This window comes from Nomia melanderi, chromosome 12, assembly GCF_051020985.1.
Source record: "Nomia melanderi isolate GNS246 chromosome 12, iyNomMela1, whole genome shotgun sequence".
Taxonomy (NCBI): domain Eukaryota; kingdom Metazoa; phylum Arthropoda; class Insecta; order Hymenoptera; family Halictidae; genus Nomia; species Nomia melanderi.
In genome coordinates this window covers 13,182,063-13,208,220 of record NC_135010.1, presented here as the reverse complement: position 1 = coordinate 13,208,220, position 26,158 = coordinate 13,182,063, and the positions used below count along the sequence as shown (strand labels likewise).

At 52.2% G+C, this 26,158-nt stretch overlaps 1 protein-coding gene and 1 long non-coding RNA gene across 5 annotated transcripts in view; both read left to right on the top strand.

The window, feature by feature from the left end:
* Syn1 (Syntrophin-like 1) overlaps positions 1-26,158 on the top strand; it is a 412,539-nt gene that overhangs the window by 48,850 nt on the left and 337,531 nt on the right. The window lies entirely within an intron of this gene.
* The window catches only part of LOC143175135 (uncharacterized), a 72,709-nt gene continuing 65,543 nt past the window's right edge, over positions 18,993-26,158 (top strand). Inside the window, exon 1 of one of the 2 annotated variants that reach the window (XR_012999803.1) lies at positions 18,993-19,200. This is a non-coding gene — a long non-coding RNA (uncharacterized LOC143175135). Of the gene's footprint in view, positions 19,233-26,158 lie in introns of both variants that reach the window. The other variant, XR_012999802.1, reaches the window with a different exon arrangement.

Here is a 26,158-nt window from a genome sequence, read left to right as displayed (position 1 = left end):
CGCCGAGGAACCCCGGCTACTTTTCCCCGGAACAATTCCCGGGAACCCGTTCCTCCCTTGTCTTTCCTCCCTTGTCTTTCCTCGTTCGACCAGGAAAAATCTTGCTCTTCGGGGTTCCCTCAGAAATTTCGCCGCGAAACCGGGACTTCTGTTCTCGTTCTCTTTGTCTTTATTGTCTTCCCACGGTCTGCCGTCCGATCCGGAGGTATTAAAGTTGAGCCGACTGTCTACGTTTAATTATATCGGGACGGGAAGCTTTAGTTCCCCCGATTCGAGACGCTTCCGGATGGCTAGCTGCCGCCGCGGCCACGCTTGTTCCCCGTTGCTCGATTATTTAAGGGACACGCCGCTCTCCGGGCTTCCCGTCTGGATTGGCAGAATCGTTATTAAAAATTCGCGAGAACCGGCCGGGAGTTAAGACCCTCGGGGTCGTTGACCTAACCAAGACCTGCCCTCGTTAGTTTTTAATCTCTTCGCGCAAGATAAAAATATACTCTCGTTTTCTTTCTACGATTCACCAACGAACCCTCGTCGCAGCACTCCCAGGACGCTGAGACTGAGCGTCTAGTTTCAGATGTCGGGAACCTAATCAGTGCTTTCAGAGGGCACTTTAAAGCCGAATACCGTTTCGTTGAGCGACGTTCGATAAATTGCTTTATTAGTTCTCTAACGGATTACTCGCAGCGAAGTATTCTGCAGAGAAGAACAATTCTCACCTATAATATGTAGACGGTTCGCCCTTTTGCGTGTCAATACTTGGGGGCCTGAGAGATGGTCCAGGCCCATTGACTAATTTATGACCAAGGGGACCACCAGGACCTGGATCACGTACGCCCTAATAAATCGCGTAATAAATATATTCAACCTGACGACAGACTTAGTTTTTATTTTAGTAGCCCTACAAATATTACAACGCTACAATCAACATCTCAAGCGAACAACAAATTCACCCTAAAAGACACGTTTGTCCCATCGAAATCTCTTTATTCCCATTCCCGACAACCGGGAATCAAACCCAGATAACGCTTCACCGAGGAATCGTAACCGAAAGAGCCCGTTCCCCGTCAGTCTGCCTCGCTGAAAAGCGGAGGCGTCCCCGTACGCCTCTCGTCGCATCGCGGCCGCATTATCTGCCGCGTCACGATAAATTCTTCAAGCGTGCCACGTGCGCGAGTCGTCGGGGGCCGCATAGGCGTAGCCGACCCCGGCGTTCCGAAAATTTCTCGCGGCGCGTGCATACGCGATTCCCGCGTTATTTATGCCCGCCATCGGCGGAACTTTCGAGGAAAGTTCCCGGGCGGATTCGCGATGCGCGCACGCCGAGCGTGTGCACACGTATCTCTACACACTCGCGCTCGCACGGTGGGCTGGGTACACGCTATGATAAACGGTATCGCGGAGACTTCTCCCGTACCAGTGACTTTGCCAATGCGTCAGCCACGCCCCCGGAATTAATCCTTATTAACTGATAGGGGCGCTCTCGCTGCGCGGAACGGCAACTATTCCTGAAACGGAATTCCCCGGAAAGTGGCGGCGTTCTAATAACGACTCCCTCCTTCCTCCCGTCCCCCCTCTCGCCGCGTGTCTGCCGCGATGATCGAAATCGCGTAATCCGACCGACGCGGAATCGTTCGCAAGCCCTTTCAACGAACGCTCTTCTTTTTCCTCTTCTCTCGCCGGCTCTCCCGCCGTCGACGTCGCGACGATTGGGCAAGATCGATTGAAACTTGGCCCAACGGAACGGCCTTCTCTCCTAACCGATCCCCTGGATCACCGTGCCCGGGCGCTGCATATTTCACGGTTCTTCGAAGCGAACGACGCGATACGCTCGTGTACACCTGGCAATTAGCCGCCGCACACGAAATTGATGACGCCACTTCGGGAGGGACGTTGAACTTGTGGAAGCTAAATGATTCGCTGATGTTCGAGCGCGAACAATCCGGCTCGGAGGACCGGGAATCTTTGGTATGCCAACGTTTACTTATTAACAGCAGAACAAACGTGTCGGTCGGAGAGTGACTTCGATGGTTTTCTTTCGTATGATTGATATCCTCGGAGCATTGAATATTCGGAATGGTCTTAAAACTAAGTAGTTCCATTTGAATATTGAATGTCGACGTGTCAGTGGACAATTCATTTAAACTATGATATTGGATAAATTGAATAATACTTTACAAACTGTAGTAAGAACATGTATCGCGATTCTATGTAGCCGACTGTTACGCGACGTAACAGCTGATGTTCCCGCAAGTATTTTCGATGTCGTTCAACGTCGTTGATGATTTACCGATAAGAAACGCAGCGAATCAGAGTTTCGTTCTTCAAGTATTTATATCGATAATGGATGAAGAGTCCTCAGTAATTGATGAGGCAGTTATCGAATCGAACCGTTGCGAATTTCACGTGAATTTCGAACGATCCTCGGACACGCGAATTAATTCGAGAAACAGAGAGAGCGTGTACAACGTTCCGTCGTGACACGGCAAAGATTACAAGCGTCGCAGTTGCACCTCGTCAACGAGGATTGCACGGGGCGTTTCATTTGGAACGGACGGCGGTGCGCGTTCGGCAAGACGCGGTTGCGACTCGGAAGCGGATAATTCAGGACGTGACGTCACCGTGGCTCGTCTTAACCGGGAGTACCTGCAGCGCTTTTCCCGGCTAATCAGATTTCGCCGGGTTCTCGCAGGACCGTGCAAGCGAGCGCAAAACTACCGCCGCCCCTCCGTCGCGACCGCCATTGTGTCGCTCTCGATACTATTATATTGCACGTACAGGTTGCCTGTTCTACCGAAAACCGTTGAGCACGGTTCGCTGGGCCCCTTCGGCGGCATCGAGCTCGATAAAATCAGATAAGATTCTTCGTCTTCCTCGACGCCGCCGTCGAACCGTTCGAGCCGAGAGAATCGCCCGCGGACTAATCGATGAACGTCACAGAACGGCCGTTTACTCGGGATTATAACATCCCCAAATATTTTCGTGATCCCGACTCGATTCTATTCTGAACGCATGCAGAATCACGGCAACCAGATACGACCTAGCGACTGGTTGTGAAATAAAAATGACTCATGTTGAATCATCGCAGACGTTTCGTTCGCTAATCTCACCAGTGGTTAATTGATATTTCAACCGGTATTCTCTATATTTAACCCACTCAAATTTTCATTCTCCGGATACCAATTCTGTTTATCTGATCCCTCCTAATATAATCGCGTCGTCGTTTTGTCGAGTGTATTTTGAATTCCAGAATAGTTGCATTAACACGGAACAGTCTCGGTGATAATAGAAACTTGGTCGATCAGAGGCAGTCAACTTGTTTCCATTTGTTTCCTTAAATTGAGATATAAATGTATCGTTCGTAACATCTGAGAAAGAGTGTAACATTAGTTTCAGGTGCTAATAGTATAGATATATCAAACTATTCATTAAATGTATAACTTACTTCTTACTTCTACCTGAGTAGCAAATCTTGAAAGTTACTTGATTCTGATTTATAAGGTTTGTAATTTGTGTAAACTTGTGTTCTTAAATTAATCGACACCTTAGAAGCATTCGATGCTCGAAATCATCTCGAAAATAGTTTCACTCGAATACCACGATGAACCTCCGAAACTGAAAATCTATTCTTCAACCTTTATCAGATCACGTATCGATCGTATTAAACGCTCGGCAGTCCTGTTAATCTCGACGCGAAGAAATGGCTGTCAGAGATTCGAACGAACACCGGCCGACTAATGAATCCTAGATTTCTACGCGGGCTCCTATCGCGCCGCGGCTGATTGCTACCTTTGAAGCGGCGCCACGCACGCATAATCGAAAATCCGGCGCGCGGAAGCGGCCGGGGATTATCTTACAATTATCATCTGCTCGTTCGGAGCGTTAACCTCCCGCGATAGGGGTTATTAATGCGGCTTAAGAGCTTCGGCATGCGGCACCGTCCGCAAATAGAAATAGTAGGAAGTTCCCTTCGGACGTTCCAGGCACCGCCCAGTAATAAAAAAAAGAGAAAGCGAGAGAAAGAGAGAGAGAGCGTATTCCTCGCAGAGCTGTATCGCGACGCCACGGCGTTTGTGCATACCTTTATTAACTTGCAAATGACGGGAGTCTGTCGACCCCTTTATCGACCCATTTCGACCGTGGAAACGGCTCGCCCGGCGATAAGTCGAGTCAATAAACCACGCTTCGTTCGACGAGCGACTAGCCAAGGAGCTGTTATTACGTTTAACCGGGGAGAATCATTCGGCCGTTCGGACGACGACGACGACGACGTCCTGGAGGAGGATCGAGAGGGTCTGCGAACGAAAATACGAAACAACCCCTTGATTCGTCGCCCCTCTTGGGTCCAGGTATTCCGGCGACGGAATATTTCGTCGGGACCAGGCGATTTTCTCGGGGAAATTGTCGGATGAATTGTTAAACGCCTGGCTCGGCGCATTTACATTCGTCTGGAAATTCAAAATTCAAATTTAAACACCACTCGCATTTTCCTCGTGCCCGCCGACCGGTGGCGATGTCGCGTTTAATCATTTATACAAGCCTCACGCGTTGTTCTTTAAACATTGAACGGTTCAGCTCGGTTAAATTAAAACCGGCTCACCGATTGATTCGGAGGTATTCTCGCTTAGCAACGTATCGCCTTTTATTCTGTTTAGCTTTTCGTTTGTTGTTTAGTAAGTCTTGAAATGGGATTATTTGCAGTTCTTCAAATTCTTCTAACCGAATTAACTGAATGAGTTTAATTGAAGATGATGAAGGAGTTTGTAGTGATGGTTCTTTAGGTGGTCGCCTAAGTGTTAACAGATGAAACTACGCGGAGCTGAAATTTAGCTTGCGGATCGGCGGATCTCTGGTTTAATATTGAGCAAACCTAGGACTGTTACTTAAAGTATCGATTCCCAGGTAGATTGACTGTCAGCTATTGATCAATCTGGGAATGCTGCAACTTCCTCGCGACTTCAGCCGGTTGATTGATCGAGCGCCGCTCGGATGATCGTTCTTCACTGCTGGAGGCTGGTGTCTTCCGCGGACAATCTGTCGGTTAATATTGGTAGCGGCGGGAGCGGTTATTTAAAGTTTCACCGTCAAATTGTCGCTTTCGAGAAGGATCTCCCTGCGCGACGCTGTTAACGCTCGATCGGTTTCTTACTCGCAGCGCGTTGATTTTCCTTTCACAGACGGATTCCGTCGTGCTGCTTAAAAATACGCGAGACATCGGAATAACGAATGCGAATGCGGATGGTGGAGTGAAATCTTAATGATCGTAATTGACCTACAGTTGAACGGCGGTAAAATTTTCAGTCGCGTCAGATGTGGAATTCTCGGATACCTAGATATTCTCGGCGTCTCGATCGCACGATCGAAGCTTTAATTATTAGACAGCGTAGCGGCGTTCGTAACAAACTCCCGCATCCGAATTTAAATGTTATCTTTCCCTTGCGAATATTTCACCTTTACAGCGAACGTAGTGAGCGCGGAATTCTAATCGTTTAGTTGAATTGTTAAGCGGGGCGCACCTTTGAGGGGCGTCGCGAAAGAAATCGTAAGGCGAGGGGTTAACGCCGGTCACGCTGATAATATTCATCAACCGGAACCGCGGCTGTGGCAAGGATAAGTGAGTTAAGGGCCAGACAGGGCAGAGTCAGCTCGGCGCAAGTGCAATCTCACGTTGCATCTTTAGTATCGCGGCGCGTTATGGCTGCGGGTCTAACGTTCGCCGTCTAGTATCGTTCGATTCTATTGTTACGCGGCGGGAATAAAATTTAAGTAGATATCACAAGGTCCGCGCCATTCCATGGGGCATCTCCAGCATGCGACGAGGCGAAGGAAGGCACCGATCGCGGGCCGCGGCGCGCGAACGGTTAATAAATCACGGCGCGAGATCGCGGGCTGTATTAAGTCGCTAATAATGCGGATTTGATCTGCTCGATCGGCAACGTATTATTGCGCTCGTTCTCGGTGATGTATGCGCCCGATAGAAATCGCGCCCGATGAAATACGAGTCGCGCCGTGCCGTCCTCGAAAATCCTTTCTCTTTGAGTTATAGAGCGATCGGTGTCGATTCATCTTGCGAGGCAGCTGGCCGTTTCACGAAAATTCGCCGAGCTTTCGTCCGTAATGTTGCAAATAGATGCGCGACCTCTCACACGTGTATCTATTCGAACGAAAAGTGTTTAATGCAAATTTCCAGTCGGTTCCCTCGATGAGAAGCATTTAATTACAGTGACTTCGCTACAATTTCCATTTCGACTATGGTGATGCTAATATTAACAAGCTTCTGCATCCTTGTTTCAAATTAGCCGAGAACCAGCTAATTTCTTCGTCAGGCCCGATCAAAGCGGATCGTTCCCCGGATTTGTTCGTCCAGAATTCCGAGAATGCTCGCAGATTTCCGGCGTATCCCTCGTGATCGCGCGGGATAACCGAGGGATGGGCGCGAGATAATATCGGGCGTGGTACGGCATTACTTCTCGGGAGTTGTCGGGCTCCTCCCAGTTTTCCCGTATTGTTGGATCCTCGTTTCGGACCGGGATCCCCTTTTCGCGACGAATTTCTGCGGCGCCGCAACCGCGCGATCGGTAAGCATAATTGCGGAGTCTTGTCTCCGTGAACCCCGAGCGCCAGGAGGATCCCCGGCGATCCCTTCCTTCGGCGAATCCGCTAATGAGGAAATTACAGCATCCGCGTGTAATCGATAACGAAGTGTCGCCGTTGAATGGAGGCTCCGCGCCGGCTCGCTCGCGGACTATTCGGGCGGCCGACGTGAAAGATGAAATCCATGCCAGGTCGCGATCGTAATTTCCCTTGACCCGAAATGAACGCGGCCCCGTTCGCTCCCTCTCGCGCCTATATGTCTCGAAGATATACGGCGCGCATCCAAATGAGAGTCTCCGACAACGGGAACAAAGAGCGAGCGCATTTGTCCGGCAATCCTCTTTCGGTCTATTGAATCCGGACCGCCTCCGTCGTCGAATCGCGGGGCTCTCCTCGGCTCGAGTATTTATCCAATTAGTCCCCAATTAGTTTCCAATTAGCCCGTTATTCGCACGGTTTTTCAGCGCGCGTCGCTGCCGAGCGCGTCGAATCATATTTTATTAAAACGCGCCCTCCGCGGGCGGGCCGCTCGATCCATCGAACAGTTTCCGCCGGGAATACGCGGCTAATATTTCCCGAAAATTCCAGCGATTCCGCGGCAAGTTCCGCCGGCGTGTATATTTGTTTCCCAAACAAAACTCGACCGTTATTCAGATCCGCGAGCGAGCGAGCTGCCGCTTCATGCTCCATTAATTCACCCTAATTGCTCCGCGGAATTTCATTTCGCCTTTGAGACGCCGAGCGATCTGCACCGACGTTTCCGCGGGTGTTACCGATTTCCAGAAGTGTCGCGGTGCAGTTCCGAAAGCCTCGTTTTCGCGTTTCGAACACGCCCCGTCGCTCCGAAGTCTCTCCGCGGAACATCGTGCGGGTTCTTCCGTGATTTCTACGTCGCGCGCGTAATTTCGACGGTCCGCATGAATTTACGGGACAGCGATGTTCGACGAGGCTCCTCGTGTTTGCGGTCTACTCGAGAGCAAACGGAAAAGCGCAATTAAACGGGCGCGACGCGTAAACTGGCGTGTTAACCGCTTAATGAACGCTTCCCCCGGTACCTTTTTTTGCGGCCGCGGCTATTAGCCCGGACTTTAACGCCGCCCCAATTTCGTTGTTGCGTCGTTACCGTTATTATAACGTCGCCCCGGGCGCGCCGGATCTCACAAAGTAAACGGCGATCCTCTGCGGCCGCGATCGCGCGGCTCGCGTCATCCCCCGGGCGGGCAGAGGCGTCGCGTCGGAGGGTTCGAGCTGGATATCGCGCGTTTCCTCGCGCCTCCGAGCTCTCGCGGAACCGGATGCTCGCCGAGCGACACCGGCCGGCAAAAAAAAACCCCCGTGGAAGCCCGTCGCCGGCTCTCGCGGACAAATATTGGCCCCTGAAATTGACTACGAGCGACGCGCAAATTGCGAAACCGTCGGTCACTCTTCCGCTGCCATTTTCATTTTCCAGCCGCTAGCCCGAGCGGACCGCCTATTTTCCGGCTGTCGCGAATACTTTTTCTCTTTCGGCTCTCTCGTTCTCCCCCCCGCCGCACACCCGGGCCTGCCCCCCGACCTCGCTCCGCATTTCGTTTTTTATTCGCCGATTGTCAGAAACAGACGTGTAAAGGATCGCGAGCGATATAGCGCTCCGGCCCGCCGCGTCCTGGATATCATCGATACTGTCGGATACGAGGCTTTTAGCGAGTCGCGGATGGAACTGCTCCGGTGAATTCGAGTTACAGCTTTTTGATATACGATTTTTCGAAGATTCGAGCGAGCGTTTCGATTTTAGCTCGTATGAAATCAGTCCGTTACTCCTCTCGCGTGTAACATTCAAACGTTGGTATCCATCGATCGTTCCGGTAAACATCGGTTTCTGTCGTATAAAAGACAGACGAGAATATCGGGTCACATTCGACCCAGCATTCGCCGCGCGATTACCCCGAGAATCGAAATATATTCTTGGCCGTTCAAGAAAACATCGCGTTTGATCGATTCGAGTTCGCGGCGCGCTGGATCGGAGGCTGCGAGTTTATTGAACACGACGCACGGGGGTTGAAAAGGGGTTGGCATCCTCTTGCAGTGCAGCTTTAAGCTTACCCGAGCAAGTAGGTCGATCTCCAGGGAAATAACTCGTCTCCTTTTAGGTGAATATTCTTAAAGGACGCGGCGATATGTTTCCTTTGAAGGACGGCCGATGCCGAGTAACGTCGCCCGGCGACGTTGATGATGATGACGATTACGCGCGCGACTCTATTATCCCGATGCTCTTCCGTGGAGGACGCTTTGACTCAAACGCACTCGTTTGCTCCGGGGAGCGGGGGCGAGAGTGCTCGAAGCGGATAAAGAACGAACAAGGGAAATACTTAGAAAGATGAGAGTCGCTGGTGAAAGTGAGAAGGGGATGTACGGGGATGGTATGTTAATTCGCGAGGGTTGCCGGGAACGTGGAGAGGCGCGGCTCGGCGCGGAGATTAATAAACACTGAGAAAGCTTCGTTTCCATTATTGCAATCGGCGTGATATACACACCCCCGAATCTGCGTTATTGTGTTCCGCGTACCCCGTCCTTTGTGCTTTTGTCCGTTCCGCTACCCCTAGGCTGCGCGGACTTAAATACAGCCACGTTCACGCGCGGTCCACCCCTTTATCTCGGCCGTCCCTCGGAGTCATCAGAGAAATGCACTCTTAAACATTCGTTTTCGCGGCATCGTCGACGAGCGCCGGCAGCGTCGCCCCCCTTTTGGTTGATCTCTGTGAAGAACGCGTCTCGAGACTGTTTGTCCGAAACGCTTCGTCTCATTAGGCGCTTTCGCGCGACTTTGACGCGCCGCGCGCCCCCTCCGCCCCTCCCGGAATGGTAGAATTAATGTTTAGACTGTAATCAACATTGAAATTGAAACGATCCCGCGCCGAGCGAAAGGATCCGTGAAAGAGTCTTTGCCCGTCGACGCGGAAGGGATGACGCGGCGGCCGCTTTGTCGGTTTTTATTAGCGGCTCCCGTTGAACGCGTTAAGGGACGAATCTTTTGGAACGAATGTTTTGCGATAGACGCGACGGGAATATCGGGTTTCCAGCGAAACGATTATTCCGTGATTAAGCAACTTTCGAAAGACCATTAGGCACTTCAATTAATACAACTCTCAATCGAGCTGAACCTTTGGCATTAAGAGACCGCCGGGCGTTAACGCTAATTGATTCAGATTTGAGCATAATCGACACGGCGATTAGTGTAGCACCTAAGTCCACGTCATTGCCGTGCCCAGTAAGCGTATCTCAATGTGTCTGAAGGCGATCGAGGCTATTATTGGTCCGTTAGGACGCACGGTCGGACTCGATCGGCCTAATGGACTCGCACGTAGGACCGAGCTGAATCAACCCTCTATCTATCAGACGGATGACTAACCCCTCATCTGTCCTCTATAACGTCCACGACATCGTTCGCCGGTCCTCCGCGGTAATTGCTGGTCATCTTCCCCTTTTTGCGACGGGTTGATCCGCTTTTCGATCAACCCCGCCCGCCGGCCCCATTTATTTCTACGTCACGTCGGACCCTCCCCTCTTCGATCCTCTCCAGAAATTGATCAGTGCCCGACCGGTATCGTGGATCCGGGATACCGTTACATCTCTCCCCCTCTTGTTGCTTAATATCGTTACCTTCCCGCGAAGGTCTGACACCGCGAGGTATTCGCGATAAAAGCGAGCCGAAAAGGAAAATTTGATTCCGGACTCGACGGTTCTGGCCCGGATCGATCGCCGATTGAATTCCGGGCACGTGGTCCCTCTTCGAGATTACGCGAATTTCGGTATACCTGCCAGACGTTTGTACAGGATTCAAACGGGAACGAAGGGGGTAGGAGAGAGGCACGTGATCTCCGCCGCGGAGCACGGCGGAGCGGAATAAACGTTTGAACGGGGCGCGCGGGGAGCGCCGGCGGGAAAAGTTTCGGCAGGGGATCGAAACCGAGCGGCGGAGACGCGTCCGTTAATTGCCGAATTCCTAATTATACGAATCTTGGGAGGAAATTTCAACGGCGTTGCAAAAAGCACCGGCTTCGTTAACCGGGTACGTTTGACAGGCAAAACAGGTAGTTACTCGGTGAGGTCGGCGGAGACACCGAGCGAGCGACGGGTCTCCGGTTGCCAGCTCGAATTTGAATCCGAGATTAGAAAGTAGCTCTACTCGGTCTGGAATTTCCTCGGCGCCGCGCCGCACCGCGCCGCACCGCACCGCGTCGCGTCTCGCCGCGCCAAGGGATTTGAGGTCGCGCGGGACCTCTGCCTCGCGTCGAGCATGCGTTTATTAAATTGCTATCCTCCTCGCGGGGGTTAACGCCACCCCCTGGCTGGCTGCCCTCCGACACCGCGACGTTGCCACGTTTAAATCTGAATTAACTGCTCGGGCGTGGTTCTCGGCTGCGGCGCCTTCGCTTCTTTGGCTCCCTTCATTAACGGGCCGGGCTTTCGACACCTTGTTTAGCTACCCTGTTGCGCGAACCGCTGCAACTGAACATTGATTCGAAGCGTTGAATCCTTAATCGTGCACCTCCGCCGGAGTTAGCTATTTAGGGGATCGCGAGGTTTTTACCGAGGAACAACGGGACGTTTCTTGAGAAAGTTCACCGTGGAACTGGCGTCGAAAGCCAAACAATGTCGGAATAGAGAGAATCTTGGAAACGTAGTTGATGGCAGGAAAGAGAAGGTGCAAAGTATTCGTTTCAGAGCATGCTCACTGGCCATTGTGAAAAAAGAACGAACGCGGGCAGCTCAGGGTTCCTTGGATTCCTCGAAGTTCCCTTTTGATCTACGGAACAACGGGGGAATCCTTTAAAAAGTGAAAACACTGGTTCGGAGGGAACTTGGGGAAGTTTCGTGTTCTTGGAGAGGCGTTGAATCGCGAGACGTCCTCCGTGGAATCTCGTTTCCCGGGCCGACGCGAGGAATCGAAGCCCAAGGGTGCCTCGAAAACCTGTCTGCCGAGTTAATTTCGATGCGTACATATTTGCGCGGGCGTCGAGTGGTGCTCGAAGTTTCAACGCGTGCACACCGCCACTCGGAGCATTCCGGCGGAAGGGGAACGTTGTTCGGCGATTCATACTTCCGAATGGCCCGCGCCGTTCAAGCGAAAGATATCTTCCCGAGTTCCATGGAACGTCGCGCCGCCCTGAATCCTATCCAAACTAACAAATAAAAGAGATCCTCGTCTCTGATAATCTCCAAGAAGAAAACCACGATAACACCCTCTTCTCCGACGGAAGAAAGAACAATTTCCGCGATCGAACCTTCACAGCCACCGACAAAAACCCAATTCGACCGGCCGATACATCCAATCAACGTTCCCGTTCCGCCAGAAATATCGTTCTTACGACGGGTCACTCGGTTCTCGCGGCTCCGGCTCGCCCCTGAAATTTAATTAGAGCCCCGGGGACAACATCCGGCGGGATTTCGGTGCGCGGCCGGGTCAAATACGGCGCAATCGTAACCGCTGACCTTTTTCGTAGATCGTAATCTCTCCCGCCTCTCTCCCTCCGCCGCTCGTGTCCCGCGGAAAAGGTGAAACGGGGAGGAAAAGCAATAGAATCCACGGGGCGCGCGGCGTTACAGCGTGCGAGTATATTAAGCGTTCGAAATTTATCGCTGCTCACGGTTTCCTCGGTCTCGCCCCGAATTCCGGCGACCCGGCCGCACGTGCGCGCCTTCCGTCCCCCGCCGCTCTCGTCCTCCTCGCGCCCCTTTCCCGGCAGTTCCGCGGTTTTTTCGCGCCGTTCCTCTTAATGAACGAAAAACGCCGCCGTTTACGGGCCGGCTCGCGTTACGGGTCCGAGGCGAGCGGGAACGGCGATTCGTCGCGACCGGATACGCCACTTATAGAAAACAGGTGCCGCCCTTATTGCCGGCTGACATATTGCGACTCGTATTACCGTCGCACGGCGAAGGGAGCCAGGCCGCTTGGCACCGCGCCGGCGAATAAGCGAACGTTTGCGGGGCCCCCGGATTAGCCCTTCGCGGCGAGAATTAACCCCCGCCCGGCGCCGGCGTTCTTTTATTAAACGCGGTTGATTAACAATTTTTGGAATTTCACGGGCGACGTTATTGAGCCCGCGAGGTCTTGGAAAAATTGTCGGTGTTGAACAAAGGGCTCCTCTCCGGCCACCCTTTGTTTCTGTATATTAAAAGCGGGGCTGGCTTCCTCGCGGCTGATGGTATTCTTCGGGGTCTTATCTCTTCCCGCGGAAGGGCTGCGTTCGGCCGGCGTAATCCTCGGTATTTCACGATGAAACTTTCCCCGTCGACTTTTTGGAGGCATGAAAAGAAGATGATCTTCGGAACCCACCCCTCGGAACGGGTTCCTCGATTCCAGCTTCTAAGCAGCCGGATTAGAGCCCCTTTATTCGATGAAATCCAATTTTTCATTGCAGATTACCGCGCGAGCGTCTAACGTGGATGGGATTACATCGAGCAATAAAGCTTCTCGATTTCCGGAATCGTCCCCCCGCCGAGCGGACCTCTCTCATTAAGTGTCCTCACCCCCTGATTTATCGCGCGCAGTTGCTCAATGCCCGTCAGGGGCTTCCTAACGCCAGGCAGATTTACTCGGCCGTTATTTCCCGTGGACGCGTTCGGTAAGGTTTCACCCCGCGTCTCGAATCAATCTACTTACGCGCATCTCCGCCGGATTCCAGCCTGCATCCGTAATCCTCTTTCCGCGCGCTTCATTGTCCGTTTCGGGCGCGCGCAAACACGCGCGCCCTAAACAAATACCGCGGGCTTCTTATCCGCGGATGGAACGAGCGCTCACTTTCGCTTCGGGAATGCCTTCGCTCGCCCGCTCCCCGAAAATGGCGGCTGAACGCTCGCCCCGCGAGATGTTATTCCGTTTCGGATTAACCCGAAATATTAGAGTCGCAATTGCAACATCCCTGGGAACAGGGGTTGGAGTTTCTTTCTTTCGGGCCTGTTTACAGCGGTATCAGAAATATAATTCCAAGACGACCCCCGTCTTCTCGAGCGAGCACGGGTATGCGGATTCCTCCCGGAGTTAATAAAAACTTTCCATCCCCCGTCCGGCCTCTCGCAGATTAATCCATGGGAACGTGTATCCGGGCGCACGGTCGCGGGTTCAAGCGATCGGATGTCCGTGATTTAAGGGGACGATCCGCAGAATCCGGAATCATCCCGGCGATCATTTGCCAAGATTAAAACTGAGCGCCGCTCGAAAGCCAACGGGGTGGCACGGTTACAGCGAAGACAGTTTCGAGGAGTTTATCGCCCGAACTTTTCCATTCACGGGACAATGAAAGCTCGATGGCGCGAGGTCGAGTCGGAGGGTCGCCGGGGGGGAGGAGGAGCTTCAATCCGTCTTTCGCGCCGCCGTTCGGCTATCCATCCGGTGCGGAATATTGTTCGCGCGATCTTCCAGCCCCGGCGTTTACGATGTTTGCTTTATGTCTGCGCCCCCGTTGTTTTTTTTTATCGCGACCGTTTTTATGCCTGCGCGCACACAGGAGATCAAAGTTTCTCGTCCCGGAGACGAATTTTCCGGCGGAGATGACAGACAGAGGGCTTTTAGCGGGCCGTCCCGGACCGGTGTGTTTCGCTCTCCTCGCTTTTCATCCCCCGACTGTCTCGCCGCGACCGTCTTTTCCCCTTGATTCGCTGCTTACAACCCTTGCCGCGATTAATAAAATCCACGGGCAGAGATGAGACCGCGCTCGCAGACGTTCCGCGGGCACTTAGCCGAGATTAATCTTTCGTTTCGTCCCCCTCGCCGCGCGAACCGCCGCCGCAGACGAGCCCGGAAGACTGCTTCCGTCGCGTTGAATACGTACGCGCCCCTCCCCCGCGCCGGCTGGCGAGAAAATGCAGTTCCTTAGCTGTTAAGTGATTGCGTGAAATCGCGCTCGATGGGGTTGATCTCTCGCCGGGGTTGCGCGCGTTAAATCAACTCGTCGCGATGCGACAGGCCGCTACCACCGCCCCGCCGCTCCTCCGAAGACATCGATTATGGCGGGATTAAATTGTTCCTAGCCGCGACAGCCCGAGATCTCTCCCCCGCGCTTCGGTTCGCGCAACTACTTTGCTCGTTACATTGGCCAACACCGAATCGATTAATCACCCCGGTCATTGTTGTCTTCCCGGCAGCCCGGGGTCTAGCCATTGTCGGCTCGAAGTCGACGAACTAAACTTCGGGTTACGGTGTTATCCTCTAGGAGTTAGTTATCGTTTCCGCGATGTAGTTTTTAATTCTCGGTTCGTCGGGGCTGGTCGTTTAGAAAAAAAAAAGAAGAAAAACTGTACCCAAGTTTCTTCGGAACATTTCTCAACCCCTGATGAAATTTCGATGGAACTTTGGCGTATAATTTTCCCAGCGCAGTTGCACTGTGGAATAAGAAGTGAGAATCACGCGAACTGTCCCTTTATTTCGATTTTCGCGGAACGATCCGGCGAACCGGAGATTTTCGTGAAAATTCCCAATCGCCGGGTTCCTCGAGCGGCCTCGAAACACGAATTTCCCAATCGTCGATCTACAAGTGGACCATAATGTTCTTGTCCGATCGATCCGACGGTTTATCGGCGGTCTGGTCGGAGCGTCGTTCTTGGATCGGTTCGGCTTCGAAACGCGGGCGTAAAGGTTCCCCGAAGTGGCCCCGTGAGGTTGTCTGCCGCAGGGGGCGGCATTCGGTTCGACTGGCATCCTAACGACGCGAGGGTGGCTCTTACTTTTTCGTTTGCCGGAGCTCCCTGCCATATTGCCACTCAAAAAGGCATCGTCGTCGTTCTGGAATGGGCGTCGCCCTCTGGATTCGCTCGATTCCTTAATGCGACGAGAGTCCTTCCCCCTCCTCGCTCGCCATCTTCCGTCGTCCTCCTTCATCCCCCTGTACGCGCCCCGTGGCGAAGGGTTGAATCGCTGGAATAAGACACCGGGGGAAGACGAAGACGTAGAAACCGTTCGCGAAAACACCGATCTACATTCGGAGTAACCCTTGCCCCGGCACTCTCATCCATCCTCGAGGATATTAGTCGATAAATTCTCGAGGAGAGAAGTCGAAGTTCCTTGATAACTCAAGTCGGATCGAAGTCGCTCGAAAAACTGGGCTGCCTGCGGAGAAGCTCGAGCAGCTATCGTCTCTACGTTCGCCGGAATTAATTGTTTCTCGCTTTAACACCGATGAAATCGTCTCAGCCGATCGAACCGCAGTTGCGCGATTTTAACTCGAATCTCAATCGAGACAGCTGATAATATTCAAGAAACTTCTCACTTACGCGTTGAATGGCTTCGTCAAAGCGAGCCGGGGATGCATTTCTTCTCTGCACGGTCACAGAATCCATTGCGAGGATCCGGAGCGTCGTTCCGAGGCGGCCGCGGAATAAATTATTTTCCATTCGCGATCACGAGCGGGACCGGGGAATAATCGGGTCGGCGAACAGGTCGCCGCGAACAAACCGCGTCCCCGTTCTTCGGTATCATCAATTAAGCGGCTCGGATTCTTCCTACCGGGTTCGCATTCGGTATTCACCGTCGCCGCGGCGACTTCGGCGGGGATTATCACCGGCGGACGTCCGAGGAAGCCTCCGTCGAGTCGTTGAGCCCGTAAGAAGTTAATTCACCGTCTCCGTTTAATAATAAGCACACTTCCGGATCACTGAATTCGTAAAGCGACAGGCGGGCTCGAGTCCCTCGCCGCTTCTGCGACCAAGAAAAACCGGCGCTTTATATAAAAGGGGATGAGGCGAGAGAAACGGGGCTGGTGGGAGGAATGAACAGAGGACTATGGGAAGCGCGTATAAATTGTAGCTACCTCAGACCGCGTCCCGCCTCACCTGCGGCGTTATCGAATCTGCAATTAAAAAGTTCCGCAACTAATTTCAATTTAATCGTACTGCCGCTCGCGCCGGCCATTGCACACCCCCTCCGCCCGGCTCGGCTCCACCCATTCCGCGTCTCGCCACTCTAGCCGCTCGTTTCCCGAGCTGAAAAAGGTATCGCGCTAGTTTGGGGATTTGTCCTGCTTAGTTTCTGAACAGTTCCGCCTTCCCACCGTTTTTTCGTCATTTTTTGCGCGCTCGCCGAGTTCAGCTGGGCAAGAAATATGGAATAATGAAATAGAATTTCGGGTAATCTTCTTTATCCTCTCCGCACAATTTTGTTCCCGAAACTAACTTGCCGGGCGAACTTTTTGAAAAATGTTTAACGTTAATTATCGTATTCTCCGGAGTTTCTGTTGCTAATTGGAATCTTCGTTTTGTCGAGTTTCCTAGGTTATCGAAGCTTCTATTTACCTGTTCATTTATTCCGGGACAAAGAGACACGAATAACATTCGAGAATGCCGATTTCTATCCCGAGTCGAACTCGATGCTCCGAGGCGAAAGGGGTTGACACGGGGGGACGAGTTGATACGTCGTGACACGGGGTCCGGCACGGTTAAGAATTCGATTTATCGCGCGCCGCGTTTCACGCGATTATTCGCGTGGGACGTTCGCCGAGCGTGAATCGGCTCGCGCGGATAGTTCCTTTCACCGGATCCGGCGCGAAGGCCTCGATATTAACGGCGAGCCGCCGGTCATTACCGTAATTGTGCGAACCGGTGCCGGCCCGGCGTTTTTATTTCGAGCCACGCGTCGAGTAACACCTTCCTTCTCTGTTCCAGGTAAGTGGGGCCCAGCTGTCTTTGGAATAGTCGAGGACGCGCGTAAGTTTTGCCCACGCGAATGCCTCGACTTCTCTTGATCTTGCTTCCCACGAAGGCTGCACGGATCGTTTCCCTTATCTTGATCGACCGGACTGACTCCGCCGCTTTCAGGATCGCAGGAAACCTCTCGGAAAGATTCATGTGTACAGAGAGAACTCGGGGTTTCGATGCTGCACGTATCCTTCTATCAGTATTCTCTGCTTTCACCGTTGCAGTGCGTCGGTAATAATATTACGTTTCCATAGCACAGCATAAAATGTAAACGAAACCAAAGTAACGAATAAGAAAATAATAACCTACATCGATAACGAGAATGACACATCACAAAGCACATCCGAGCACAAGATCAAGAGAACATTTTCAGAGACGCGTCGAGCTGGCCAGGCAATCTGCGACAGAAAGCGTTTCAGATCCACTCAAGATAAACGAATCCATCTCGTTTAAAGAACACTCGTCCGCCGTCGGATCCTCTGAGCGAATAATTGATACTCCGTAAACATGGCGCGCGAGACGTTCCCTTCCAGCGGAACCGTTCCTCCGTCCCTGTCCCCTCCCGTTCCCCCTTCTCCCGCCGGGTTCCGGGGATAGTAGCGTAATTAGATTTCTTGGATTATTTACGAGCGCCGGGCCGAAATCGACAGGAGTTTCTCTCCGTTCTTATTAGGGGTAATACGTTGAGCCAGATATCCGGGGCCTTTAGTAACTCGACCGTGCGGTCGCGGAGACTCTCCGCCGGTAATTGTGTAACACGCTTAAGGCTGGATCCACACCGAATGGTTTCCAGCCACGGTAATCCCCCCTCAATGGTCAAATCCTATCGTTACGAGAGGGTTGGCTAATCTTCCCTTAAGCTGTGAAACGCGTTCACGGGCCGTGGCCGCGTCCGCCGCCGGCGTCCGTCGTCAGACGAGCCCGCGGACACCGAAGACGCAACGCCACGCCCTTATCGTGCCGCGATCTTTCTCCGTTTGGAACGCTTATCGACCCCGCGCGGCCCGACAGCCTCCGCCAATGGATTTATGAATTCAATTAATGTTCGCGGGAGTTGGTAATTTCGCCGCGGGACTCGTATAACTGCTGGATTACCGCGAAAGAAATGATCACGGGAAGAACGGTTTTATTAACCCTTCGACTGCGATGTCGATATTCCGGTGAATCTTGCTGAATTTAATTACTGCGCGCTGTATTATAGTCCTTATTGTCGATCGAAACGTTGCCTTGCGTGAAAGAGGGCTCGACATGGTTGTTTCATCTATTGTCACACGAATTGTATTGTATTGTAGGTCTACTGAAATAGATAGTCAGGTTAAATATATTTATTACGCGATGTGGCTCTAACGAGGAACGGCGACTAACTGCTTTTCCTCAGTTGCTTTTCTGAAAAGGAAAACTCTTCAGACGAGGACGTACGTGAACCAGGTCCTGGTGGTCCCGTTGGTCATAAATTAGTCAATGGGCCTGGACTATCTCTCAGGCCCCCAAGTATCGACACGCAAAAGGGCGAACCGTCTACAGTATGAATGTATTATTTTTATATTATTCACTAATGTATTTGTAGAAAATAATATAATAAAAGTGAAGAATTCAAGAATAAACCATGAAACGTATCGAGACGTGCTTTGAACCGATTTGAATCGGCGATTTTGAAATACTCTTCGCGCCTGCGTGTCACGTGACGCGCGCGCCATCTTGGATGCGCGCGCAGGATTGAAGTTGCTCTTCAGTGAAAGGACGTGGTGCTGTTAGTGTGCGGAATTTTTAACTTTTCTCGTGTAATTAGCTCGAAATTTTGTAAAAGTTTAGTGTTCATCTGAAATTAAGAGTCTTCTGAAGCTGTGGGCGTATAAAGAACAAGCAGAACGTGCACGGCCACGTTAAGAGAGAAAGAATTATGTTGCTGCTAATGAACATAACCCCATCAACCGCCTATCGGTATATCCTTCGTCTTCTATCGCTATTTTCTTGTAAATATCCTTCACTATACTACGAATTGTTATGAAAATTCAGAACTCTAGATGTTTATTTACAAAATGGAATATAAGCGACAGTGTTATCCTTAATTTCAGCCTGAATATTCATAAATTTCTAAACTTCAGTAGGGTACTCATTGTCGCGCCTTTTTTGGCTTGGGGACGCCATTATGGCGTCCATGTCTATAGCCTACTTCTAGAAACATCTATCGAAATTACATTTTGCAGAAATTAGACTTAAACGAGCGACACCGCATAAAATTTCAACGAATATTCATATTTCTGCTATATATTTCATTAATACGTTGAATACCGCACGATTTCATAGAGCAAACTACACAAAACGGAGAAAATACATTAAATCATTCGTCTGAATTGTATTATTATTATTATTGAGCGCTCATGCAGCTGAATATCACACTATAATATACAAATCTTTTCAAATCGTTGAATTGAGCGAATTATAGTAATTCGATTTGGTTGGGTCACCGATGACCCCACGGCATTAACGTGTTAATTACAAACGAACGCAACTGCACAGTCTAATAGCTCAATAAAATTCAATCAGAAGCTAAACTGATAAAGGAATATCAAACGTAACCGTCTACAAGTGACGAGTAAACTCGTCCACCGTGGAAATGTGGCACGTTCGAATATAAATCATCCATGGGATCAAACGCAAAGGTCTTTGAAGAACAAAAGTACCGTTCACCGGTATCCTTAATCAAAGTAACCAAACCGAGTTCCATCAAGCTCATTACACGAGCAATCTTTGATACCGATTTCCTTTGAATCCCGTCTACCAGCGTTGCGTTCTGCTTCGATCCTTCTTGCGCAGCGATTACAATTCACCTGCCCCGAACAAGCTAGACTCTTCACTCGGACCACTGTCATCCTCGATCATCCTCAGTCCCCAAAGAATCAGCAACTCCGCAGCCCCAGTCGCTTTGTAGCGCTGCAGATTTCCAAGGTTTCCGTAATTACTCCGAAGAATCGCGAGCGACAAGGTTGTTTCAATCTCCAGCCGCTTTCCGGGCGAAAGGTCGCGACCCTTTGTGCTAACTCTTCGCCGTTCTCCGCTTGCTACCCGAAAATCGCGGCGTTCCGAAAACAGTGCGCGTTTAGGTCGTTTCCTAGTTAAGCGTCGGCTACATATTCATCAACGGCGATGGGAACCGCGTTTACCGCTTCCAAACCCTTCTTTCCGGCGGAATATTCTCCGGCGAGGTCGGTGCTCGGACAATGCAATCCCATTTGTTCGAGCGCGACTGCTTATTTTCCCCGTTGTCGCGCGCAGACGGAGTGATCGAGCGGAAACGCGGACGGGCCGCAATAAACGCGAGAACCACTCGGCAATCAAGATTTCATTGTCGACGCGGGAAACGTTCGCGACGCGAGCGCGGGGTAGAGCGGAGCGCGCACTCCCGGCAGTCCTCTCGCGAGCCCTCGCCTCGCCGGTCGAGCGACGTTTATTCATAAATTAATAGAAACGCGGCGGCGGAGGGGCCGGCCGGCTCTCCCAGCAATTTAGCTCAGGACTCTTTTCATCGGAGTGGAACAGTAGCCGACGTTTATCGGTGTAATTTATTAACGAACGGATTTATTAACGCGCCGCGCCCGCCGATCCGACGAGTATTCTGTTTTCGTGCATATTTCATTTTAATCACATGAATATGCATTTTAATTGTCCTCTCGATCGCGCTGGAGATAGTGGAGTACAGCGCGACGAATGTCCGTTAGACCTAGTGTTAACTGAAAATGGAGAATTAGAGGACGGAGTTGAGGATTAATGGTATTTAATCACATTCCGCCGTGAGATCGGATCGGTTCCATTTGCTTGATTATAATCCTGGACGAATCACTTTTACCCAGACCCGACCACTCACGGATCTTCCTCGTTTTTTCCCCTGCTCGGAGGAGGGGGGGCTAACTTATGAACCCCGAAGTTTTCGGGAATCTATATATAAGGTGTATAAAGTGGATATGCCCGGGAACGCGAGGGTGAACGCGTAAAAAGCGAAGGGAGGACGGCGGAGTCGAGTAAGGCGTGTAAGTTATATACGCGGGGGCGGTTTCCTTTGGGTGTTCGTCGGTGGACGGTAGATCTGCGGGTAAACTTGCGAAATCTCCGAAGAAGGTTCCACGCAAAAATTCCGGGAACAACGACGTCGCGCCCCGCGAGGGAAGTTCTTATCGCTGGTCTCTTAATTGGACGCAATTGTCTTGATCCTGAAAGTTGGCGGCACGTTTTCGCGACGATTACGCCCAGTCCTCTTGATAAGACTTTCGTGTCTGTGTCCTTGGTAGCACAGTTTCGCCGGGAATTTTTTAGCCAATTGAACTTCGCGCATCCGCGGACGCGGGATATCTTTGGAATACTAATTTTACTCGGAGTAGCGCGTTATAACGCGAAAAGTATCATAACCGGGAAGCGTTCGGAGACACCCGGAGAGACGTTGCATAAGAATCGGCCGACGTGTCTGTGCATGACACGTTGTTTCCGGCCCGATACACCGGCACGCTCCTCCTCCGCGAACTTTCGAAGTCAATTATCTCGGAAACGAAGTTTCCCATGAGAAGAATCCACGTCATTCGGCTTATTTTTCACTCCCTCCGCTCCTAGAATCTTATTTCAAACAGTAACTTCCCGAATTGGTTCTATCGTATCGCCGACCCCCGTTTCCTGAACTCGCTTCGAGTACTCCGACTGAACCGGATTATGCCTAGATTTCCTTTCAGTTCTCTCCCAGTCGAACACTCGTGATGAAACTACCCCTAAATTATCGAGGAAAGATCACAACAAAGCGAAACCCGTTCGCGCTGGCACGATTTATACAAAGAATCCCGGGTATTCCCGGGTGCACGAGTGCTCGGATCGGTAGTCGAGCGGCGTGCGCTGGCGCGCCCCGGCGGAGTAGCACGTTCGAGATCGACGTTAAAAAGATAAGGCGTCGGACGGGCCGACACGGCGACGTGTAATCCCGAAGAATCAATCGAACCTGCAGCCGCCGCCACACGTAGACGGCGAATCGCGTGCTACCGAATGATTAGGTTAGATCAAGTTGGATCGACGGCTGTGTAGAGAAGAGGCCCGGCCGGGTCGGGGTCGGTTCGACGTGTGCCTGAGTGGGTGGCGGCGGAGAGGCCGGGCGACGGGTCTCGAAATTGCCGAACCGACCGACAGCTTATCCACTTCATCCGACCGGTATTACGAAGCCAACGTGCGACCCACTGTAGCCGAGTATCTCGAACCATCCCCTCCGCTCGCCGGCTCGCCTCCCTTTCCATCAGGAAATTCCAGCGCCGCTCTTATTTATCCAGGGGCTCTGGATCGCAAAGCATCCCCGAGCTTTGTCTCCCCCCGCCCACTGCAGTGAACTAGCCCGTTCGAGTCTCCGACCCGTCCTTCTCGTGCTCGTCACCAAACACGCTCGTCGCGCGCGCCGAGCACGTCTCTCCCTCTATCTTTGCATTAATTTATGACCTTTGCTCGGGTTACCGTTGACTCCGTCGCTCCGCGCAACGAAAACAGTCAGTCGGCATCTTGAGCCCCGCCTGCGTCCCTTCAGGACACCCCGCCCGTCTTCGCCGCGATTCTTGGCGCGAACGTAATTCAATTAACTCGGCTGCACGATCGTCGCGTTCGTAATTGATCCGCGTCTCGCTCGCCGAGAAGAATTAACCCGGTTCCTAGGGAGACGAGCGGTCTCGCCTCGTGGTCCGGCGTATCTCGCGAGATAGAGAGATTTAGATATTGCTCGGCTGGCTTTAGCGCTGTTCTTTGTTGACCCAACCGTGTTTCCTCTGCCTGAACGTCTTCGTCCCGGTTACCGGCTACCGAACGTGCAAAGCGTATCCTCTATTCCGCCGGATTGCAACACAGAGCCCCCGACGCGGTAAAACTCGGCATTGTCTGTTTGATCATGAAGTTAGACGGGCTCCGCCGGACGTGTTACATAGAGGTATCCCATCGATACGTATCCTTTCATCTCCCGATAGGTGCGGATAAACGTGCTCCGCGTATCGCGTTTCCTTTACTAATAACCCAGCTTTCCAGCGGTCGTTTGCCCCGCAACGGTAGACAAAATTGGTAAGTCAGCGTCTAGCTGAGCCAGCCGGTCGACTAAATACCGTCCGAACCAATACAGCTCTCGACGCCGGTAATAATAGAACCCGGTGTGGGTTACCCGGTGAAGCCATCGCGCAACAGGACTCTCGTGTTTCAGTTCCCGCGGCCGTTCCGCGTGATTGATCGTTCCGGGGGGCGGTTTAATGGAGGACCGAAAGTAACAAGGGAAAATAGCGTCGCCGCGGGTGGTCGGTGGATAGAGAGAGAACCCGTTCGGAGTTATTCCGTTTTCGAGTGGGAAATTCAGCGTCTTGCAAAAAGTTGTTGCCCGGCTCTCCGGGCGAGCACGACAAGCTGCGGAATCGGGCGGGCAAGGGGTTGGGCGAGAGCGAGCGAGCGAGCGAGCAGGGAACCGAGCGCGCAAGTTTGCAAGATCAACTAAAGTACGCCGGCGGTTGCTCGGAAGTCGAGCCGAGAATACGAAGCGTGGCAACAAAAATAAAATAAACGGAGCTTATGCGTACCCGGCCGGGTGTAAATTACACGAAGACCGAGCACGCCGCCCGCGCCCGGGGAGAAATGTGGCCACTCTGCCCCTTCTATTTTCGCGCGTGTACATCGCATTACCGCGCCGTGATACCGGCCTGAATTACTATGCAATTGTCGCGACTGCGACGCGGGAACGCGCCCCGTTTCTCTTCCAGGCTGGTTACCCGGCGCTGCCCCCTTCTGTCCGCTATCAACCCCCCATACGGATGAACTCGACCGAACTCCAAGTTTCTCTCGGTTGAACGCCACCCTCTTGCGAACAGAGAGAAATTAGGAAATACAGAGGTGTATCTCGTCGCGAGGATTCTTCAGCTTTGTCCGGGGATCGTTCCCCTTAATTCGAGCCGGGGCTTTCCCTCGCAGCGGCGCGCGTTACATCTGGCGGGGTTGTTTTCGGTAATGTTACATGAGATAGTGTCGCGTGCCCGCGCCCAGAGACACGGAGATACTTCCGCGCGACTTGCCGCGCGGAACGGCTCGCGATTCGTTCTCCCGGGTTGACTCTTAGCGGCCTTCGTATCCCGAGTAGTTAAATATTTACGCGAAATCTGCATTTCACTCGGGCTGTTATTATCCTCGAGATAGAACGCGGAATTGCGTTACTTTATTTCGTGTTCTAGTTCGCGTTGCTGTTATTGAATTGTACGAGCACACGACCTCGTTAGAATCAAAGGTCCAGGAGTCTTTATTTCGCTCGCGAGGAAATTCGTTCCTCGCGCTCTCGATCTGCGAAAAATTGATTGTCCAATCGCCGCGAGTCTAATATGCGAAAGCCGAGCGATATTTTCTCGAGGGAGGAGGTCCCAGTTCGTTGGAGTTTCGATTCCTAAAATACGTAAATCGACTAATTCCCGGGGAAATCGATGGAAATCGTAACAAACTCGATGTATCTCCGCGATAAAGTTTCCGCGAAGGGCGGCGGCGGCGGCGGCGGCGGGGCTGTAATATTCCGCGCAGCGTCGAGACGCAATCTCGAAATGCAGTCCGCGGATCCAATTTCCGAGGTCGCCGCTAAAATCGCGCCGAATTACGTGCACGTACACAGTCGCCGGCGTCCGCATTTCCGTCCCGCGCCGATACGGGGGGTGGGCCGGTCGGGCGCAAAAACCACCCTCGCCGCACGGGACACGAAATATCCTGCATCCGCGAACTTTCCGAATCGAGCCGGTCGCGGGGGCGCAGTCCGATAAAGGTCCGAAAGTGGATTGAACTTCGGGGACTAAAATACGAAGACGCACGGTTGCCGCCGAGATCCGACAGGATATTGGAACCGGATTACATATTAGTCGGCTCCGTTTCTTCGCGAATTTTCGTCCACCCTGTCGCGACGGAACTCCTGCAGGAGCTGCAGACATTTCGCCGGGGAGATACGGTCTCGTTCGCCGGGAAACATGCTGATGCGACGTTCACCGGTGTTCGCGAAAGTTCCGCGGAGCTTGGTTCTCGCAAAAATATCTCGTGCCGTTGGTTATCGTTCGTGCTCGAGCATCGAAAGTAGCTACGATAGTTAAGAAGTGGACACACGTTTGTTCATATATTCTAGAAGCAATTTTAAGCTGCGTTCTCCCTTGTTCGATGCTCGTTAAGTTCGAGCTTCTACGTTGGCGGCTTCAATTTTAATCTCGAGGACATCCGATCAGTTTCCTTCCGCGAACGTCTCTATTCTGGGGCATATATTTCTCTTTATACGAAGAGGACAAAGAGAACGGGGAATCACGCTCGTGGGTGTCGTCATTTTCTACGTCGGTCGACGCAATTTCTGGCTTCCCGGCTCGCTCCTTCCGGGAGTGGGGAACGAGTAATTCCGCGCGCGACACGGACGCCCTGACCCTCCCATTAACCAGCCGCCTTATCAGCTCCCCTGTTCTCGGTATCGCGGATCGCTACGGTCACCGGTCACGGGCTTGATTATTAAGGGTTTCTCTTAATTAAGGAGGCCGCCGGATCCATAGGGGGCCGAGAAAGATTCGACCATTTGTCAGGCTGAGAGCCACTGGATGGACCAGCGTTATTTTTGTACGATCCACTCGGCAGCCTTACCTCCTCGAGGGGTGACTCTGATGAGGTCGGTTTCTCAAGGGTAACCGTGACGAGGGTGGAAACGTTAACGAACCACCTGTAAGAACTCCGCCTCGTGTTCAAGGTCTATTAAGGTCGCGCGCTCGCGACGAGACACCGGATGAAACGAGATAAAGCGCGGCGGAGTGTTTCCTTTCTTTCCTCTCGCGGTTAGGGTACGGACGATGCGTCGGCGGCGGTTAACTCCGCGATGGAGCCGCGTCGATTCGTTTTCGCGTTGTAC